The sequence below is a fragment of the Otolemur garnettii genome, unplaced genomic scaffold, assembly GCF_000181295.1.
Source record: "Otolemur garnettii isolate 467f Iridium unplaced genomic scaffold, OtoGar3 scaffold00149, whole genome shotgun sequence".
Lineage (NCBI taxonomy): Eukaryota > Metazoa > Chordata > Mammalia > Primates > Galagidae > Otolemur > Otolemur garnettii.
In genome coordinates, this window is record NW_003852544.1 from 4,331,730 (window position 1) to 4,350,806 (window position 19,077).

Consider the following 19,077-nt stretch of genomic DNA (forward strand, 5'->3'; position numbering starts at 1 on the left):
CCCCCAGAAATACTATTTTCTGTCTATCAGATTGGCAAGAGATTTGAAAATGGATATACTTTGTTGGAGAAAAAGCAAAAAAAAAAAAAAAAAAAGAATGTCCATATATTACTGGAAGGAATGTAAATCAATTGCAAACTTTACAGAGAGCAGTCTGCTCTTACCTGTCAAAACTAGAAATACTTTACCTAGAAATTCTGCTTCCAGGATTTTATTATGTAGATATATTTGCACACATGCAAACAACATATCTATGAAGTTATTAAGTATAATAGTCAATGATTAGAAATATCTTAAATGCTAATATTCTGTAGATTTGGAAAAAAATGAGGAAATTGTACTGATACAGAGTGTCCTCCGAGGGGTATTGGGAAATGAAAATGCAAGGTGTATAAGAATGTAGCAGTGCAAGCTCTCATTTGCATATAAAAAAGGGAAAAACCAAAGACTAGTACGTGCCCACTGGCCTCTCTCTAGGAGCTGGGCAGCTCAGGGTAAAGAAAAAAGAGAAATTCAATTTTTCTTTACATACACTTCTGAGTTGTGTGTTGTTTACAAGTATTAACTATTTAAATACAAAATAAAATTAAAAATTAAAAACAAAGTCTAGCAACCATCACATTCTATATTTAAGCACAGTGCCATACTTGTCTTATTCAGCCAAAGAATATGCTGACGATGATTTTTTTCCTCTTTGGAAATTAAAAAAAACTCATTTTAAAAAATGATCAATGGCTAATAAACATATGAAAAAAGCTCATCATCCTTAATCATCAGAGAAATCAAAACTACCCTGAGATGCCACCTAACCCTAGTGAGAATGGCCCACATCACAAAGTAACAAAGCTGCAGATGCTGGCATGGATGTGGTGAGAAGGGAACACTGCAAACTAACACAATGTTTTTGGAAAGAAGTGTGGAGAATACTCAAAGTACTCAAATTAGACCTCCCATTTGATCCTGCAATCCCATTACTGGGCATTTATTCAGAGGAAAAAAATCATTTTATCATAAGGACATTTTTGCACTAGACTGTTTATCACAACTCAATTTACAACCACAAAACATGAAAACAACCTAAATGCCCACTAACCCAGGAATGGATTAATAAGCTGTGATATATGTATACTATTCAGCCATTAAAAGAGGTGGAGACTTTACATCTTTTGTATTAACCCGGATTGAGGTGGAATGCATTCTTAGTAAAGCATCACAAGAATGGAGAAACAAGAATACAATGTACTCAATTCTAATATGAAGGGAGTAGATGGTGGGGTGGGGTAGGAGAATGAGGGAGCAGGGGGAAAGGGAGGAGGGAGTGGGTTGAGGGGTCACAGTGTATGGCACACCTCCTGGTGGCAGGCCACAATTATAAGAGGCACTTACTTAACAAACGCAAGCAGTGTAACCTAATTCTTTGTACCCTCAAAAAATCCCAAACAATAAAAAAAAAAAAAGCCTATTCAAACATATACACAAAAAAATAGGAAGAAAGGGAAAAAAAAGAAAAAAGAAAGAAAAATTATAATCTTTCAAGTTAAAAAATCATGGTTGGTGACCTTGATCTTGGTTTGCAATCGCAAAGGACAATTATTCTATGGAAAAAATGTACTTGAACCAAGAAAAAAGTTTTTTAAATGAAAGAGAAAGTATTGACTAATGTTCTAACCAAGAAGTAAATATGCTGTGGAATGTACTGTGTGCCTGCATCATACACACCCACACACACACGTGCACGCACACAGCACAAACATGCACACACACACCCACACTACTATCTTGGCAACTTTGTTCTTTTCCCAAGTAGAATGAAACAACACACAGAGCATATGAAAGCAAACTCTGGCCTACAACATGCAGTTTTGAGTGCCTCTGCTGAGTCTTGGCACTTGAGACTCTGTTTGATCAAACACCATGTTCTGAACTGTATTTTATTTTACAGCTTTCCAAAGAGCTGTCCAAAATGCTCCCTCCTTTTCCACAGAGGAACCCCAGCCATCTCAGTGTGTGTCCCTCACCCGGCTGACCAGCCTTAAAGGCTGTTCTAGGTGCCAAGAGGCCCCTTCGCCTTTGGGGAGGCTGTTGGGGCACACCTGGGAGAGGTTACCCCAGTACTGAGGATTGCTGTCTGCGCGCCCTCCCAGCTGTCTTTTACCGAAGTTGAGATGCAGGTGAACGGTTGGCTTTATGTCATTTAAAGTGGACTTTCTACGTACATTTGCAAAAGTTCATAATGCTCATAAGAAATCATAAATCTATGCAATTTAGTAGAGAAAAATTTCATCCAGAAAACCCAACAGAGAGCCCCACATGGAAACTGGCTCAGGAATCAATGGAATCAATGCACTAGCTCATGTAAAGTGATACCTGCTTTCCTCAGTATTAAGTGATCAAATAGTTTCTCTCTCTCTCTCTTTCTCTCTCTCTTTCCTTTCTTTCCTCTTTCCTCTCTTCTCCATGTCCCCTCCCTTTATGATACAAACCAGGCACAGGGCCTGGGATGAGGTGTGCATGGGGTAGGTTTCTTTCCCTCCTCTGCATATACTCTTGGTGTAAGAACACAGCCTGTAGGAAGCTCCAAGAGGCCATATTTTTTTTTTTTTTTGAGACGGAGCCTCAAGCTATCCCCCTGGGTAGAGTGCCATGGCATCATAGTTCACAGCAACCTCCAACTCCTGGGCTCAAGCGAGTCTCCTGCCTCAGCCTCCCAAGTAGCTGGGACCACAGGCGCCCACCACAACGCCTGGCCATTTCTTAGTTGCAGCCATCATTGTTGTTTGGCGGCCCAGGCTGGGGTTTTGAACCCGCCACCTTAGGTGTATGTGGCTGGCGCCTTAGCCGCTTGAGCCACAGGCGCCGAGCCAAGAGGCCATATTTTTATTCATCACTAAGTGCCATGGACCAGGATCTGTTCTGGGTGTGAGGAATTCAGTTACAAACAAGAAAGGAAAGACCCATGCTCTCCTGAAGTTGATACTCTGTGGATGCTGTGCTGTGCCACTGGGACCCCCCCCTCGAGGACTCGCTCATGCCTCTAGCTGCCACGGTGTTGGTGGCTGACAGCCCTTGGCAGGGGAGCATGGCTTAGGTCCAAAGTCTCATCATTCCCTGGGAGGTTCCCACCGCTGAGGACTGGTCCTTACTGATGAGTACATTGCAAATACATAGTCACCTTATGACAGTTGGAACTTATTTTTTTCTTTTGACTTGCCCCCAAAATGACCTAACTTCTTTGCTAAAAGAGCAAAGGATAATGATCTTGGTCATTTCTAAGAAAACAGAGAACATAATGACTTTGGTCGTTTCTTAATCTTGTTCTTTCTTCTGCATGGATTGATTATTTCCTTGAAATCTGTGTCTCAATTACAAACATATGTTTTCAGACTAATCCTTTAAAACTTGGTGTCTCCTTCTCCGACCATATTTGATATTTAAACTTGGTCAGCATTTCAAAGATGATATTTCAAACTAGAACATCTTCTTGCTTTTAGAACCTTAGAAATGAAAGTCAACTTTTAATTTATTTAAACTAAATGATTGAGGGCAGTGCCTGTAGCTCAGTGGGTAGGGTGCCAGCCACATATACCAAGGCTGGGGGGTTTGAGTCCCACCTGGGCCTGCTAAACAACAATGACAACTGCAATAAAAAAAATAGCCAGGTGTTGTGGTGGGCACCTGTAGTTCCCAGCTACTCAGGAGCCTAAGGCAAGAAAATTCCTTAAGCCCAGGAGGTTGCTGTGAGCTGTGACGCCATGGCACTCTACCGAGGGCAACATAGTGAGACTCTGACTCAAAAATAAAATAAAATAAATGATTGAAAAACACGCATATTGAGGTTCAGATGAGACTCACTGGTGGAAATGAATTTATAGTATCCCACTTTAAAATATTTCTAGGAGGTGATTAAAGGATATCAGACATGTGTTAGTCATAGGTTTCGATAAGTTGCAAATGACAGAAAACGATTGGAACTAGTTTGAAGAGAAACAAAGCTGGTTCTCAGCTTGGGCCTATTTTTCCCACCCCCCAGAAGATAGTTGAGAACGTTTGGAGACACTTTTGGTTGCCACAACTGAGGAGAGGTGCTACTGATGATCCTACAATGCATAGGACAGTTTCATAACAAAGAATGGTCAGTCCAGCTGAAGGTGAGAGACACCGATATAATAATGACAGTGGCAGCAGTTGGACTCACATCCTTGGCGTCTCCTCCAGGGGAGAAGGGGATTCCTTCCTAGTAGCCCCTGTGAAGGGAGAGATCGTATTTTGCTTTCCATAGGTTCCAGCCTCACCGCCTCCGGCAGGTGGTAATCCCTGAAGCCCCAGTGTGGGACACACTGATGGAGGGAATGCCATCTCAGCCTGCTAGGGTGGGGAGTTTCTAAGAGAAACAGAGGTACAGTTTCACCAAAAGAAAAGTGAATGTATGGACACCAGCAAGGAAGAGAGCGCGCTGTTCCCTCTCCTAACCGTGGAGCAGAGTTTCGATGGAGGTATGCAACAGGATGGATTTCGGATGCTATCTTTGCACCGTCAGTGAAATGCCACAGAGGAAGGGAAAACCAGGCTTTCCCGCTGGCGGCAGAGTGCTCTAGTGCCTCCAGGCCCTGGTGGGCCCAGAGTAGGTTATTCAGATTGGAACTAGGATAGATTCAGGAGCTCCACACTTGCCAGGAACCGTCTGGAGAGTTCCACGCTCTGTATGTGTGTCCGGAATTGCGTGTGCTAGGTTGTGTGTGTGAGTGTTGGAGTGGTGATGGGGTGAAGGACTTTGTTTCACCTAAACCCCCCACATATTTAGAATAGTGAGTAGCAATCTTCTCTCTTTCCTTTTCTTAGGTTAGGAATTACTGCACACAAGGAAAAATGAAAATAACAACTAATATCATAGAGTGCTGACTATGCGCCTGGCTCCTTGCCACCTTGCCCCAGGGGCAAACATAATTTTTTAATCCCTTAGAAGGTGAACAACTAAAGTCTGGAGAGGTTGAGCATGTTGTCTGAGACCAGTGAGTGCAGCCAGCAAAGACCCTGGGAAGCGTGTTCTAACTGGGAGCCATTGCTGCCCCCAAACGTGGGCCTGCTCTGTTGAAGCTGTTTGGATGCATCTTGCTTTGGTTAACTAGACGTGGAAGGGGAGTGTCGCTCCAGGGTGGGGCTCTAAGAGCCAGCACGTGGTGGTTGTCCATCCCTCTGCCCCGAGGTGACCACATGCCACTGTGCTCCTGGGAAGATGCTTCATGCCTTGAGTCCCAGAGGCTTGGGGAAGAGCCTGAGTGGGCCAGAAATGGGTAAGAACTTATGGAAGTGATGGGAGAAGTCCATGAAATCTTGTAATTATTTGTCACCCTATCAGAATGTAATTATTTTGACTGATTTAGGGGCCCTTGGAACTTCTGACCTTATAAGATCATGCCTAGAGCACGTGGCTGAAAGGAGTGTGTGTCCAAGTCTGCTTTGCTAAGCAGCCCCTCTGGCATGGGGTAACTCCCGGCTGGAGAAGTCACATGAAGGTTTGGTTGTGTTCCCATAGCCCCTGGGGGGCTGGGAGGGGCCACATGGGGTTCCTCAGAGGAGTGAGGGCTTCGGTCTACTATTTGAGATCTAGGTAGACTTTTGTCCTCTTGTGAAATAAATGAAGTAAGGCATCTATGATCCTTTACATGAAATAAAATTAGGCCCAGATGGTTTCCCTGGTCATTTTTTCTAACATTTAAGAAAGAAAAAATAATAATGCCATACAAAGTTTTACTGAACGTAGAAAAAAGGGAACACTTTCTCTTTTTAGGAAGCATCTACTCTGAATATGACATTGACATAAAATCTGACAATGACATTACAAGATAGGAGAATTATAAGATACTAAATTCCCTAATAAAAATCTTAGCAAACAAAATCTAGTGATGTATAAAAAGGATGGTACATCATGTTCAGGTGTGGTTTATCCTAGCAATTCAAAGTGGCTTAACTTTTGAGAATTAATCTATGTATTTCTTTAGATTATCAGGAAAAAGAGGAATCATATGATCATCTTAATAGATGAAGAAAAATTGAACAAAATTCAACACCTCTCCACAATAAAAACTCCTAGAAAACCGGGAATAGCGTGAAACTTAGCTAATCTGATAAAGAGTATATATGAGGCTGCAGTGTCTCATGTCTGTAATCCCAGCATCCTGGGAGGCTGAAGCAGGAGGATTATTGGAGACTAGGAGATCGAGATCAGCCTGAACAACAGATGAGATACTGTCTGTACAAAATAAGTAAATAAATAAACAAACAGACAAATAAACCAGCCTGATGTGGTAGTACATCCCTGTGGTTCCAGTTCCTCAGGAGGATCCCTTGAGCCCAGGAGTTTAAGATTGCAATGAGCTATGATGATGGCACTGCACTCCAGCCCAGGTAACAGAGTGAGAGCACCTCAAAAAAAAAAAAATATATATATATATACACATATATATTATTTTATTATATATTAAATTATAATCATAATATATTATATTATATATTAAATATTTTATATTATATATTTAAAAAAACAAACTTGTGGCAGCAAACATTATACCCAATGTAGAAACACTGAAAATTCCAAAGCAAGCTGAGGCCTTAAATATGCAGACTTCAACAGAGTCCCCACAAACGCTCTTTTTACTTGTGGCACAGGCGTGCATGTGCACACGTGCACCCACAAATGTATTGGCTTCATAAATTCAGTAATACTTTTCTTTCCAGAAAACCCTGAAGACTGAGTGTTTGCTTACTTCTGTGTGGATTGAAATGCCTTTTGAAATGTTGAAATCTGAGGAAACTTTGGCTAAATTTACACAAACAAAACTGCATAGGCCAAAAAGAAATCAGATATCTGATCAGAACTCCTTTCATACTGTGAAGCTGTTTTTTGTGGTCCCACAAATAGCATGTAGAAACCAGTTCCCTATTGGAAGCCTGGTTTTTGAAATGTCAGTGGTATTTTTGGTTCTTGAGCCTTCTTGAGTATTAAAGAGGGTTGATAGAGTGTGCATTCCATACAGACCCAGTGCTTCTCAACTTTAAGAAACATCCGAACAAATCTTTTTTTAAAATTTTTTTTTTGACAAACCTCTTTTAAAGAAAAAAAATTTCTGACAGAATCCTCCATTGTTTAAATAAATTCTCTTTGTTGTAATACTTAAGTATATATACTCTATAAAGCTATGCATAAACTCTCTTTACTTATAAATTCTGTAAGTACATAGATTCTATACGAGATCACTGCTCTCAGTATGAATATGGTATTAACTGCTAAGATTTAAGGTAATTTTTCCCCATTTTTAATTCAGTATGACCATTTTATTATTTTCTGTAAAATGATTCTATTCTTCTAGCATTTTTCTCTAATCAAACCACCAGGAAGTTTTCCTATAACACTCTGGTATGCTGTCTGGCTAGCATTTGGCTCAATGAATCACTTAGATCAGGGCAGGCAAGTTGTGTCCATGGGCCAAGCTCAGCTTGCCACCAGTTTTTGTAAATAAAGTTTTATTGGAAGACAGCCATGTCCACTTATTTATATATAGTCTATGGCTGCTTTCATGCTGTATCAGCCAAGTTGAGTAAATATGACATAAACCAAAAGGCCCAAGAAGTCTAAAATATTTACTATCTGGCCCTTTTTTAAAAAGTTTGCTGACTTCTGATTTATAGGATGAACTTTATCCTTTTATTAGCTCATTACAATTAAGGCAATATGTTTTAGTCCTAATGCCCTCAAAAGCCCAATGCAGAAGTGAGGATAGTTATCAAGGGATAGTCTTCAGTTATAGGGGCAAGGCATTCAAATAAATCAGAATTGGTTTATTGACTGTGGATTACATTTCTGGAGTAATTTAGACTACTTCATGCTGCCAGATGCTAACTGTTTAGCATGGACATAGAGTTAGAGGTGCTACATTTTGAAAGTGTCCCTTCCAAAACTCAAGTGTTGCCAAGGTGATATAACTAAGAGGTGGGGTCTCTATGAAGTGATTAGTCCTCAAGGGGTCCTCCCTCACAAATGGATTAGGTGCCCTTATAAAAGGGCTTGATATAGGGATTTTTTCCCTTTTTAGTCCTTTGCCTTCAGCTAAGTGAAGATGCAGGAAGAAGGCCCTCACCTCATGCCGGTGCCTTAACCTTTAACTTCCCGGCCTCTAGAACTATGAGAAATAAATTTCTGTTCTTTACAAGTTACCCAGTCTCAGGTATTGTGTTGTAGCTGCACAAACAGGCTAGGACAGGAGAGAACAATTTGTCAGTCAAGGCAAATGAATTCATGATTGACTCAATTTACATGTTAGTGTTTTGTAAATGTATTTTCTTGGTCTATGAGTAAAATGGAAAAGTTTATTGAAAACCTCCTAGAGACCCCAAAACGAATCAGGCACAATTCCTGACTTCAAGTTTTGTGGAGGTAGAATTTGAGAGTCTATTTTATTTCAAGATGTGGGTTCAAGGTAATTCAATGTGTCTCTGAACCCACATATATCAAGTATTTCTTGGACATCTGGAGTTAAATTCTTGGTCAATGCAAAGAGCAGCCATTTTGCCTTGTCTTTCCCACTCCTATGTCTCTGATAAAAATGACAACAGTGGAGAAAAGTGGCCAGGAAAAGAGGCCAAAAGAAAAAAAAAAAAAGGTCTTTCCTATAGTGAGATATTTTGAATACAGCTTCTGACAGTGAAAAGGGTATACTTCTACCTGTGCATCTAAAAAATATTTGCTGGGCGTTTTCCAAGTACCAAGCATTCTGCCAGGTGCTAGAGAGACAGTTATGAATAGGAAAAGCACACATCCTACCCTCGGGTGGGCCTAGCAGAGTAGATGTCTTTACATAAGTATAAGGGACTCTGAGAGCTTCCACAATAATGGGAATCTAGGGTGAACAGGAGCAAGGAAAGCATCTTGGAAGCAATCATATTTGAGCTGAGACCTTCAGTATGTGTAGGAGTTAGATAAGTGAAGAGGATAGGTGGTAACTTCCAGGCAGGATACAGAGCATATGCCCAGGTACATTATTAAAGACTTGAAAAATGAAAAAAGAAAGATGTCTGTGGATACACTGTTTATATATATCTGAATGAATTACAAACTTTGCCTTTCAACTTTATTTTTTTGTTGTTGTTTTTTTTCTTTTGGCCAGGGGTCCACATTAAACTATCTAGATATCAGCTGGGCATGGTGGCTTGCACCTGTAATCCTAGCACCCTGGGAGGCCAAGGCAGGTGGATTGCCTGAGCTCATAAGTTCAAGCCTAGCCTGAGCCAGAGCGAGACCTCATCTCTTAAAAAATAGCTGGGCTCTGTGGCAGGTGCCTGTAGTTCCAGCTACATAGGAGGCTGAGGCAAGAGAATCACTTAAGCCCTGGAGTTTGAGGTTGCTGTGAGTTGTGACGCCATGGCACTCTACTGAAGATGACAGAATAAGACTCTGTCTCAAATAAATAAATAAATAAATAAATAAATGAAAGATATCTAGCTGGGCACAGCAGTGCATACCTGTAGTCCCAGCTGCTTGAGAGGCTGAGGCAAGAGGATTGCTCACGCCCAGGAGTTTGAGGTGACTGTGAAATATGATGACGCCACAGCACTCTACACAGGGCGACAGAGTGAGATTCTGTTGATTTTTTTTTTTAATCTATATATCTCCAGGATAGTTCATTGCTTGAGGTTCATTGATATTCAGTTCTACACCATTTTCTGAGCGAGCACAGGGAGAAGGTACACTTTCCCCCACATTGTTTCTACATAATCTCAAAAGGAATAAAGCAGGCAGATCAGTCTGTATTTGCCAACTCCTTTATGCTCTGAGCTTATAATATATTGGCCTATTGCTCCTTTCCCCCAAAGAAGAACACTTTGCTCTCATATTTCTTTTTATAGTTGAGACAAACTCATATGCACACATTTCACAAGAGTTTAAAAATGCCTAATTTTAAATCTCAGAATGTCCCTTAACAATACTTTCTTTTCTTCCTTCATCTAAGCCAATTAGATACAGATGCCCTCAAATGAGAGTGGCAAGGGGCTCTTGTCCTGCAAAAGGTTTATTTCAGAGGAAAGTATTATGAACAAGATCTGTTTGGGCAAACCCTGCTTAATGGCCATGTGCATCCTTACTCGTGACAAATCAGCAGTCGCCTTCCTGGGCCTGGCATGAGAAGGTGCTGTGGGTGGGTGTGTGCAAACCGGTTCAGTGAGGTCTGTGTTAAAGCACCCCCTGCCCTCCTCTCCAGGGTGAGACACTGCTAAGTCAGCTGGCTCTGTCATGGGTGCACTCCTGTCCTTGACCAGTGCTTGTGGAAGCTGGGTGCAGAGAACTTGATTTTAGTTCCTGACCTGGTTCTATACAAGCTGGTAAGCCTCCCTCCCCCACCACACACACCTCAGGCAAGTCATTTTATACATCGGGGCCTGAAGTGTTTGCACCAGATGATCACTAGGGTCCCTTCTAGCTGTAATGTGCTGTGAATGAATCTATTGAACGTGCTCAGAAGCCCTAGACAGATGCAGATGGAGATGGGGGTTAGAAATTTATTTAGTACAGCATTTTATGGGGAACTGGCATGACAGCAAACTCCCTCACACTGTTTGGTTATGCCATGTATGCTAGTCGACTGTTGGGAAATAATGTTCATTTGATGTAGTTCATCTCAGGGACAACGGAGATTGAGGGAAGGCTGTGTAGTGCCTGGCGGATCACATCAATGTTTGCGCCCCCTCTCACTCAAGCTGTCTTTATCTGAAAGACAACTGTCCCAGAACACCTGGGCTTCTCTATCCAAGTATCATGTTGTTCTCATTAAGCCCAAGAACATGTAACAATGATGTAAAAGTGTGCAAGTGGGGAAAATTCAACACATTTCACAAGGGAATGGCCAGGGAGTAGGTATACAAAGCCGGCTTTGAACCTGCAAACCCAGGCCAGCCAACATGTCACAGGTGAGAACGTGTTAGTGAGAGGGTGACGACAGTTCTGGAGCCATTAATTCACTTATCCTCAGATACACTCAGGCGATTGTTTTGAGTTTCCGGTGGTTAGAGGGCGTTCCTCCCCCGTGCCACGTGCAGGCCACGTTGGCTGCAAGCCCTTCTGAGTCCTCTCCTAATTTTTTGTCTCCCATGTTTCTCTTTCCTTCTTATCTCCCTTACTTTCCTGCTTTTCCTTTCTTTTGACCTCCGTCTTTGTTCTAAGGTGATGATTATAGACAAGTTAGAAGAAGCTAGTAAAAAAACGAAAATATACAGTCACTAACATAGTCAGTATTATACAAAACCCAGAAAACCCAGTTAGTGACTTTCAGTTGATTCGTAGGCCTTATTACTGCCCACATGTCTGCCATCAGGGTGGGTGGATAATGTCCTTCGTGTTGTGAAAGAAACATGAAGGTTCTGCCAGGGCAGTGACCACAGGAAGTGACATAAAACTGGGTCATCATCTTTCTGTTTGGAGAAGAAATCCGTCCTATTTGTGCTCCGTATGCACTGCCCTATACTCCACACACACACCACTCCCAAACCCAACACACTACACACAAGATCCCCAACACACACGCACACTGTACCACATACAGCCAACACACCTTCACGGGTGTCTGTGCACCCACCCACAGCTGGATGGGGAGACTCGGGCACCTCTGGAAAGACACAGCCCAGGAATAAGCAGGTGAAGAACAGTGAGGGGAAGGAGCCACCTGAAGGACATGGGTTTAATGAGTGGGCGTCTCTTTTCAAGTAAGTTTTCCAAACCACCGTTTCTATATTCTGAAGCTTGACAGCTTTTATGATGATGAAAAGAGAGTGTCCTTGCCAGAGATCTTTTATGTAACTATTTGCTTGATTCTAATAGTTTGGGATTTTAGAACAAAGCAAAATACCACCCCCCCCAAAAAAAAAATTTCATGTGCACTCTCTCCGATGGCTGTCATCAAGCAGTTGGATGTTGGTTTCTGTTTTAGAATTTGTAGCAATCCAGGAAGGAGATTTTCTTCCTTATCGAGTTGAGAAGGCCTGTCTTTTCAGGACCAACTTGTTTTCTGGGCCACACCAATAGAAAAGTAAGAAGCCATTGTGAGAAAATCAATATTCCAACAACGGGCCAATAAACTGTTCATGGAAATGCCCCGCACAGCCATTCCCTGGGATGGAGCAGTGTGTTTGAAGAATTACCATGGTAATGATATTTTACGAGCATGAGTCACTTTTATGTTTTTCAGGGAGCTTTTCACTCTGCCCATCTCTTTTAGTACATTTCCATTTGGTGTGGTTTGGCTGCTGTGTACAATGTGGCAGCAAGTTACTTGAAAACATTTCACAAAAAGCCAGATTCCCCAAACCTGGCATACCTGCAGACCACATATGGAAATATGATTGCAAACAGCTGCCCACCCACCCACAGAACAGTAAGAGAGGGCATTTAAAACACGTTAAAAATAGCATTGCCCCAGGAGCAGCCAGTTCATTTGTTGATTCAAAAATATTTGCCACGAAGAAGTGTTTTGAACATATACCCCAGTTAACGTTTCAAAGAAGGTTCACTCAGGACTAACCTTAGTACAGTCAGCCCTCTGTATCCATGGGTTCCACATCCAAGGATTCAACCAGCCTTGGATCGAAAATATTCAGGGGAAAACCCCCGACAATTCATCAATGAAAAATAACACAAATTGTGCTCGCTTCAGCAGCTCATACACTAAAATAGGAATGATTCAGAGAGATTAGCATGGCCCCTGCACAAGCATGACATGCAAATTCATGAGGTGTTTTACATTTTTTCACCATAAAGACATTTGCTTTAGAATGTTTATCAGAGCTCAATTCACTATCGCCAAGATGTGGAATCAACTCAAGGGCCTATCAACACATGAATGGATTAATAAACTGTGGCATTTGTATGGAATGGAATATTAGTCAGCCGTAAAAAATTCAGGGACTGCATCTGTTGTATTAACCTGGATAGAGCCAAAGAACACTCTTCTCAGTAATGAATTACAAGAATGGAAAAGAGCAAGTATCCAATGTATTCAGTACTAATATGAAACTAGTAGATAAACAATTATACCCCCACAAAAGGGAAATACAAAATTAAATTCAAGGGAGGGAAAGAGGAAAGGAGAGAGTGGGGAGAGGGAAGGAGTAAGGAGTAAGGGGGGCTGGTTGGCTCTCCCTAATGTGCACGATAGAGGGGCATATAGAGCACCCCAGGGGTGAAGGGCTCAACTACAATTTGAACTTTACCTAACAAACACAAATGACGTAACCTAATCATATGTACCCCCACATTAATCTGAAATTTAAAAAACCCACAAAATAATACAGTCTAGTAGCTGTTTACATAGAATTTACATTGTATTAGTCATGCAATTAAAGATGTTTAAAGTGCACAGGAGGATGTGCATAGGTTATATGCAAGTACTGCATCACTTTATATTAGGACCTTTAGCATCCTCAAATTATGGTATCTGAGGGGCATCCTGGAACTAATTCCCTGCAAATTCCAAGGGATAACTGTAACCCTACCACTAATAATACTACTTTGGCAATTACCTATATTGTCACGTACTCTGTGTGATGTGCTGCTCTTAGCATTTTATTAATCTGAGAATGCTCACACCTCCTGAGCTAAGTACTGCCCTCTTTTCCACACCAGCATGGGAGTTTCTGAGAGATGTTAGGAAGGTTACACTATGCCAAATGTCCCCGCCCTTCCCTCCCTCCCTCCCTTCCTTTCTTTCTTCCTTGCTTCTTTCCTTCTTTCCTTCTGACAGGGTCTCACTCTGCTGCTCAGGCTAGTGTGTCATGGCATTAACCTAGATCACAGCAACCTAAGTCCTGGGCTCAAGCAATCCTCCTGCCTCAGCCTCTTGAGTAAGTGGAACTACAGATGCCTGCCACAATGCCAGGCTAACAAACATCTCCTTTCTCCAGTGACAAGTTGTATTTGTTATTGGAGAATTATCCCAATAAAGAGTGTTTCTCAACTAACCTTTAAGGTGCTCTGAACATAGAGGAGGAGAGAGTGAGAGAGGGAGAGAGAGGGAGGGAAGGGAGGAAGGAAGGAAGGAAGAAGGGGGGAAACAAAGAAGCAGTGAGTGAAGGAAGTAAAGAACAAGGGAAGGAGGAAAGAAAGGAAGGAAAGAAGGAAAAAGGAAGGTTTCCACAGTCAATTCCATTTTTAAGGACATTAAACAGGTTTGTTGCTTTTGGACTCCTCAGCGCCTTTACTGTTACTTAGAGTATTTCCCAAAGGTGACCTCAAATCCATTTTTTCCAGAGCTGGTCTTGATAAATCCATATTAGAATTGACCCTGTTTTATGTCCCTGAATTTTTTGCAATGTTGTCAAGAGGAAGGCCTCTTTTAAAGGCATATAATCCTAGGGAATTTTGAACACCTGTGAGGCCACTGGTTCTATAAATATTTTTCTTCACAGCAGTGGGGACATGTGATACTTATGGAATATTGTCCATTTTATTGCAGTATTTATTGAGCACTTACTGCATTAGATCTTACTCTAACTTTCTACCTTACATGTGTATGGAATCGAACTTACAAAAAACACCAAGGCAAAAACAAAAACAAAACAAAAATCGAAGCAGCAAAAAGTCCTGGTGACTCAAATACTGGGACAGTATTACCCGTAACAAAACAAAAATCATCTTCGTGGTGCTAACTTCTTAACTTGTAACTAAGTCATTATGAGTTGTGGGGAGAATGAATTGCTAGGAACTCAGGCTGTTATAGAAGGGAATAGGGCATTTCTTCACCCCTGAACTTGCAGGTGATATAAAAAATTATGTTTAAATGTTTATGCTTTAACTCATTTGTTCTTCAGTTTTTTTCTTACTATACCTCATTAAATGCAAGGGCATAAAATATGGCCAAGTTATGGAAACCTGTAGTCACTCTAATAAAATCCCCAACATAATACTTACACAGAGAAGAGACTGGTAGAGTAGGGCAAGACCTGGCACTGACTTTTTTGCTATATAGACTTTAGCTAGTTGCTTGGCCTTGAAATTTCCCTCCCCTTCCACTCCCGCTGCCCTCTCCCTTCTCTTCTCTCCCTGTCTTTCTTCCCTCCCTTTAACTCCTCTCCCCTCCCTTCCCTTCCTTCTTTTGAGATAGAATCTCACTCTGTTGCCCTGGATGGAGAGCAGTGGCATCATCAAAGCTCACTGTAACCTCAAACTCCTGGGATCAAGTGATCCTCCTGCCTTACCCTCCTGAATAGCTGGAAGTACAGGTGCACACGCTGTAGTGGTACCTGGCTTATTTTGGTATTTTTAGTAGAAATAGGGTCTTTCTCTTGCTCAGGTTGGTCTCCTGAGCTCAATGATCCTCCTGCCTTGGCCTCCCAGGGTGCTAGGATTACGAGTGTGAGCCACTGTGCCAGGCCCCGTTTTCTTATTAGAAAACAGTTCCAGCTTTGTCCTTCTCACATGATGGCTATGAAAAGCCAATGAATAGTTAATAGCCTGCTCTGCGCTAGAAAAAATAAAAAGAAAGATTGTGGCTTGGAGCCTGTAGCTCAGTGGTTACAGTGCCAGCCATATACACTGGGGCTGGTGGGTTTGAGCCTGGCCCAGGCCTGCTAAACAATGACAACAACAAGAAAAAAAATAGCTGGGTACTGTGGCAGGCACCTGTAGACCCAGCTACTTGAGAGGCTGAGGCAAGAAAATTGCTTAAGCCCAAGAGTTTGAGGTTGCTGTGAGCTGTGATGCCACAGCACTCTACCCAGGGCAACATAGTGAGGCTCTGTCTCAAAAAAAAAAAAAAAAAAAAATAAAAAGAAAGATATAAAGTGACTGCCCCAGTACTAGGGATGTGCTTTGAAACTTCACCTCACTATAAACATGCAGACCATTATGACGAATGAAGTCAGTGAATAAACAGATGCTAACCAAGATGAGACCCTTTCCAATCCGTGTCAGACCTTGTCCAACATGACGATTTTCCTATTTCACTCCATGGAACATCCAACACTTTTTTTGGTATGGCTCAATCCATGACAAGAGGTTAGTGACTGCTGAGTATATTCTTTGGCCGTCAAACACAGTTGATCACAGGCTACAGGAAGAAATAGCCTGTTTAATTTGAAAAACCAACAGTTATTTTAGAATCCATGAGACACAAAGTTTATGAGAAGAAGGGATGGAGCCAGTCAGTACTGTGGACCTTACAGAGTTACAAGGGGGTCCTACAAATGGTGGAAAAAATTATTCTTTTGGCTGATGTTAGTTGTGAACATCTACATCCTTTAGATAAGGAGGAGAGTGGAGAAAAAGTGCAGACGCACCTTTCTTACAGAAATCTCATCACTCATCTTATGAGCCATGTAAGGAACAGAAATTCGAGAAAGGGGAAGACACTGAGGAAAGGCTAAATGGGAAGATGCATTTTATAAGCAAAATGAAAAATAATCAGCAAAAGTCAAAAATAATCAACAAAATGAAAAACAGTCAACAAACATGGTTTGTAGCAGCAGAATGGGAAAGGTGGAAGGAAAGAAACCATTTTCTACTGTGAGACATGCAAGAGGAAGCCTGGAGATTGCTTTAAGAAGTATAACACTCAAAAAAATTATGAGCAGGTCAAGCACAGTGGCTCACATCTGTGGTCCTAGCACTCTGGGAGGCTGAGGTGAGTGGATCACCAGAGCTCGCAAGTTCTAGACCAGCCTTCGCAAGAGTGAGACCCTATCTCTACTAAAAATAGAAAACTTAGCTGGGTACAGTGGTGCACGCCCATAGTTCCAGCTACTTGGGAGGCCGAGGCAAGAGGATTGCTTGAGCCCAAGAGACAGAGGTTGTAGTGAGCTATGATGATGTTATGGCACTCTACCCAGGACAACAGAGTGAGACTCTGTCTCAAAAAAAATTATAAACAAAAATAAGCAAAAACACTTTAATTATTTTATGTAACCTAAAATAGATAACAAAATCATCAGGTGAGTTCATATTTATGCTTTTTATCTTTTAAAATTATAGAATAATTATAAGTAATCCACCAACCTCTTTCCCACCACAAATAAATAAGAGCTGGGGAGGATGCTGGTGGCAGAAAAATAGGATTGGGGAGAGTTAATACCTGCAGCCTTAGATACTGGAAAACACAAGCAGGCCCCATTCCTGAAATTCTTAATGATTTCTCCAGTACAGCAAAAAGTAGAATGTTCTGCACCTCAGGCACCAGGAAGGCTTGAGGATTTAGCACTGGAGAAGAGCCCCAGGAAGCACAATGCTCTGTACTTACTATAGTGTTACTTTATCAATGAGTTGGTCCTGATAGCTTTTAGCATCCATCTCCCGTGTTGAGCCATGGAGTCATGAAGGTAGGGCTTCATGTCTGTTTTGCCCACTGTGGGGTCCCTAGAGCCTACGCTGTCTGAGACATAATAGGCCTTCAGTAATACCGCTTGAATAAAGGACCAAATGGCAGAATGACCAGGTAAATCTGCCCTCTCATGATTGTTAACTAGCTATGTTGGAATAAGGCAGGCAGGCGCTATCAAGGAAAAGCTCACTACTAACTAAACGGTGGGAGGGCAAGGCCCAGAGCAGTGCCTAGGCAAGTTGAAAGGCATTCACTGTTTTAGCATATACTCCCGTAGCCAGATGCCCTTCCTGTACCCTGGGTAATGTGCATCTGTTCTGGCCATGCTCTCTTGAACTGGAATTATAGTATCTTGTTCCCTGCTTCAAACACAGAGCCAATATAAGTGGCTTTCTCAGTGGCTTTAGTCAGTGGAATACAACACAGATTTAGTCAGAGCAATACAACACAGCTTGTGGCCAGTGAACCTTTAAGGCAAGCAAATCAAATAGATAAAACCCATATTTTGTCTAGTTGGCAAAAATTTATGGGGATGTATATGTATATCATATACATATCACATGTATATGTCTATATAGGCATGGTTGAGCTATGTTAAGGACTCAATTAGTAGGGGACATAACTTAATTGATTTGTAATAGAGTAACACAGTCAGAAAAATGGTGACTGGCTTTCCTGATGTAATATTAGTGTCTGATGTACACATTTTTTCTTTCTGTCTTTCCTTTATTTTTTCTTTATGAAGACAGAGTCTCACTCTGTTGTGGCCCTGACTAGAGTACAATGGCATCATTGGAGCTCACTGCAACCTCAAACTCCTGGGCTCAAGCAATCCTCCTCCTGCTTCACCCTCCTAAGTAGCTGGGCTACAGATATAGGCCATCATCCCAGCTAATTTTTGTATTGTTTATAGAGACAGATTTTTGCTCTTGTTCAGGCTTGTCTTGAACTCCTGTGTTCAAGGGATCTTTCCACCTCAGTCTCCCAGAGTGCTACGATTACAGGGCTGACCCATTGCGCCTGGCCACATTGTTCTTGATTTAGGAAATAATAAATATGGAACATGAAGGAGATGATTGGGGAGGGGGAACAAATATTATGACAATATTTCTCTTTGAGTAAAAAATAAAGGTCCTAATTTCATCAGATTTTTTCAGCGTCAACCATATCTAGTAGTTATACATATCCATCTAATATGGGTAGAGAAATTTCCCCAAATTGAAGCAAAAGTTGATTTAAAAATTTTTTGAGTAATGAATTCACTCTTGGGTGGTGCCTGTGGCTCAAAGGAGTAGGGCACGGGCCCTATATACCAGAGGTGGTGGGTTCAAACCTGGCCTTGACCAAAAAACTGTAAAAAAAAAAATTCACTCTTCATATATTCTGTGGTTTCCAAAACCAAGATAAAAATGTCAACTGGATGAATAAAGTGGTCACGATCTAATTATTACTGATCCTTTCAGAAGGAACATTTAATATTTAGATATTTGTTCTAAATTTGACAGCCAGTTCCTTGCTGAAGTCTTAGGCTCACTGCCTGCTCTTCTCTTATTATTATTTCCCTTAGAAATGAAACTACTAATTCTTGGCCAGGATTACAGTGGCTCACTCCTGTAATCCTAGCACTATGTGAGGCTGAGGTAGGATGATCCCTTGAGCTCAGGGGTTCAAGACCAGCCTGAGCAAGAGTGAGACCCTGTCTTTACTAAAAATAAAAAAAAAT

General features: G+C 41.6%; 2 non-coding genes across 2 annotated transcripts; one reads left to right on the forward strand and one right to left on the reverse strand.

The window, feature by feature from the left end:
- Positions 1–2,455: 2,455 nt before the first annotated feature.
- On the reverse strand, positions 2,456–2,587 carry LOC111728316. Its single transcript, XR_002775651.1, has one exon. It is a non-coding gene; the product is annotated as a small nucleolar RNA SNORA51 (small nucleolar RNA).
- A 10,098-nt stretch (positions 2,588–12,685) lies between these two features.
- LOC111728313 lies at positions 12,686–12,791 on the forward strand. Its single transcript, XR_002775648.1, has one exon. It is a non-coding gene; the product is annotated as a U6 spliceosomal RNA (small nuclear RNA).
- The last annotated feature ends 6,286 nt before the right edge of the window (positions 12,792–19,077 follow it).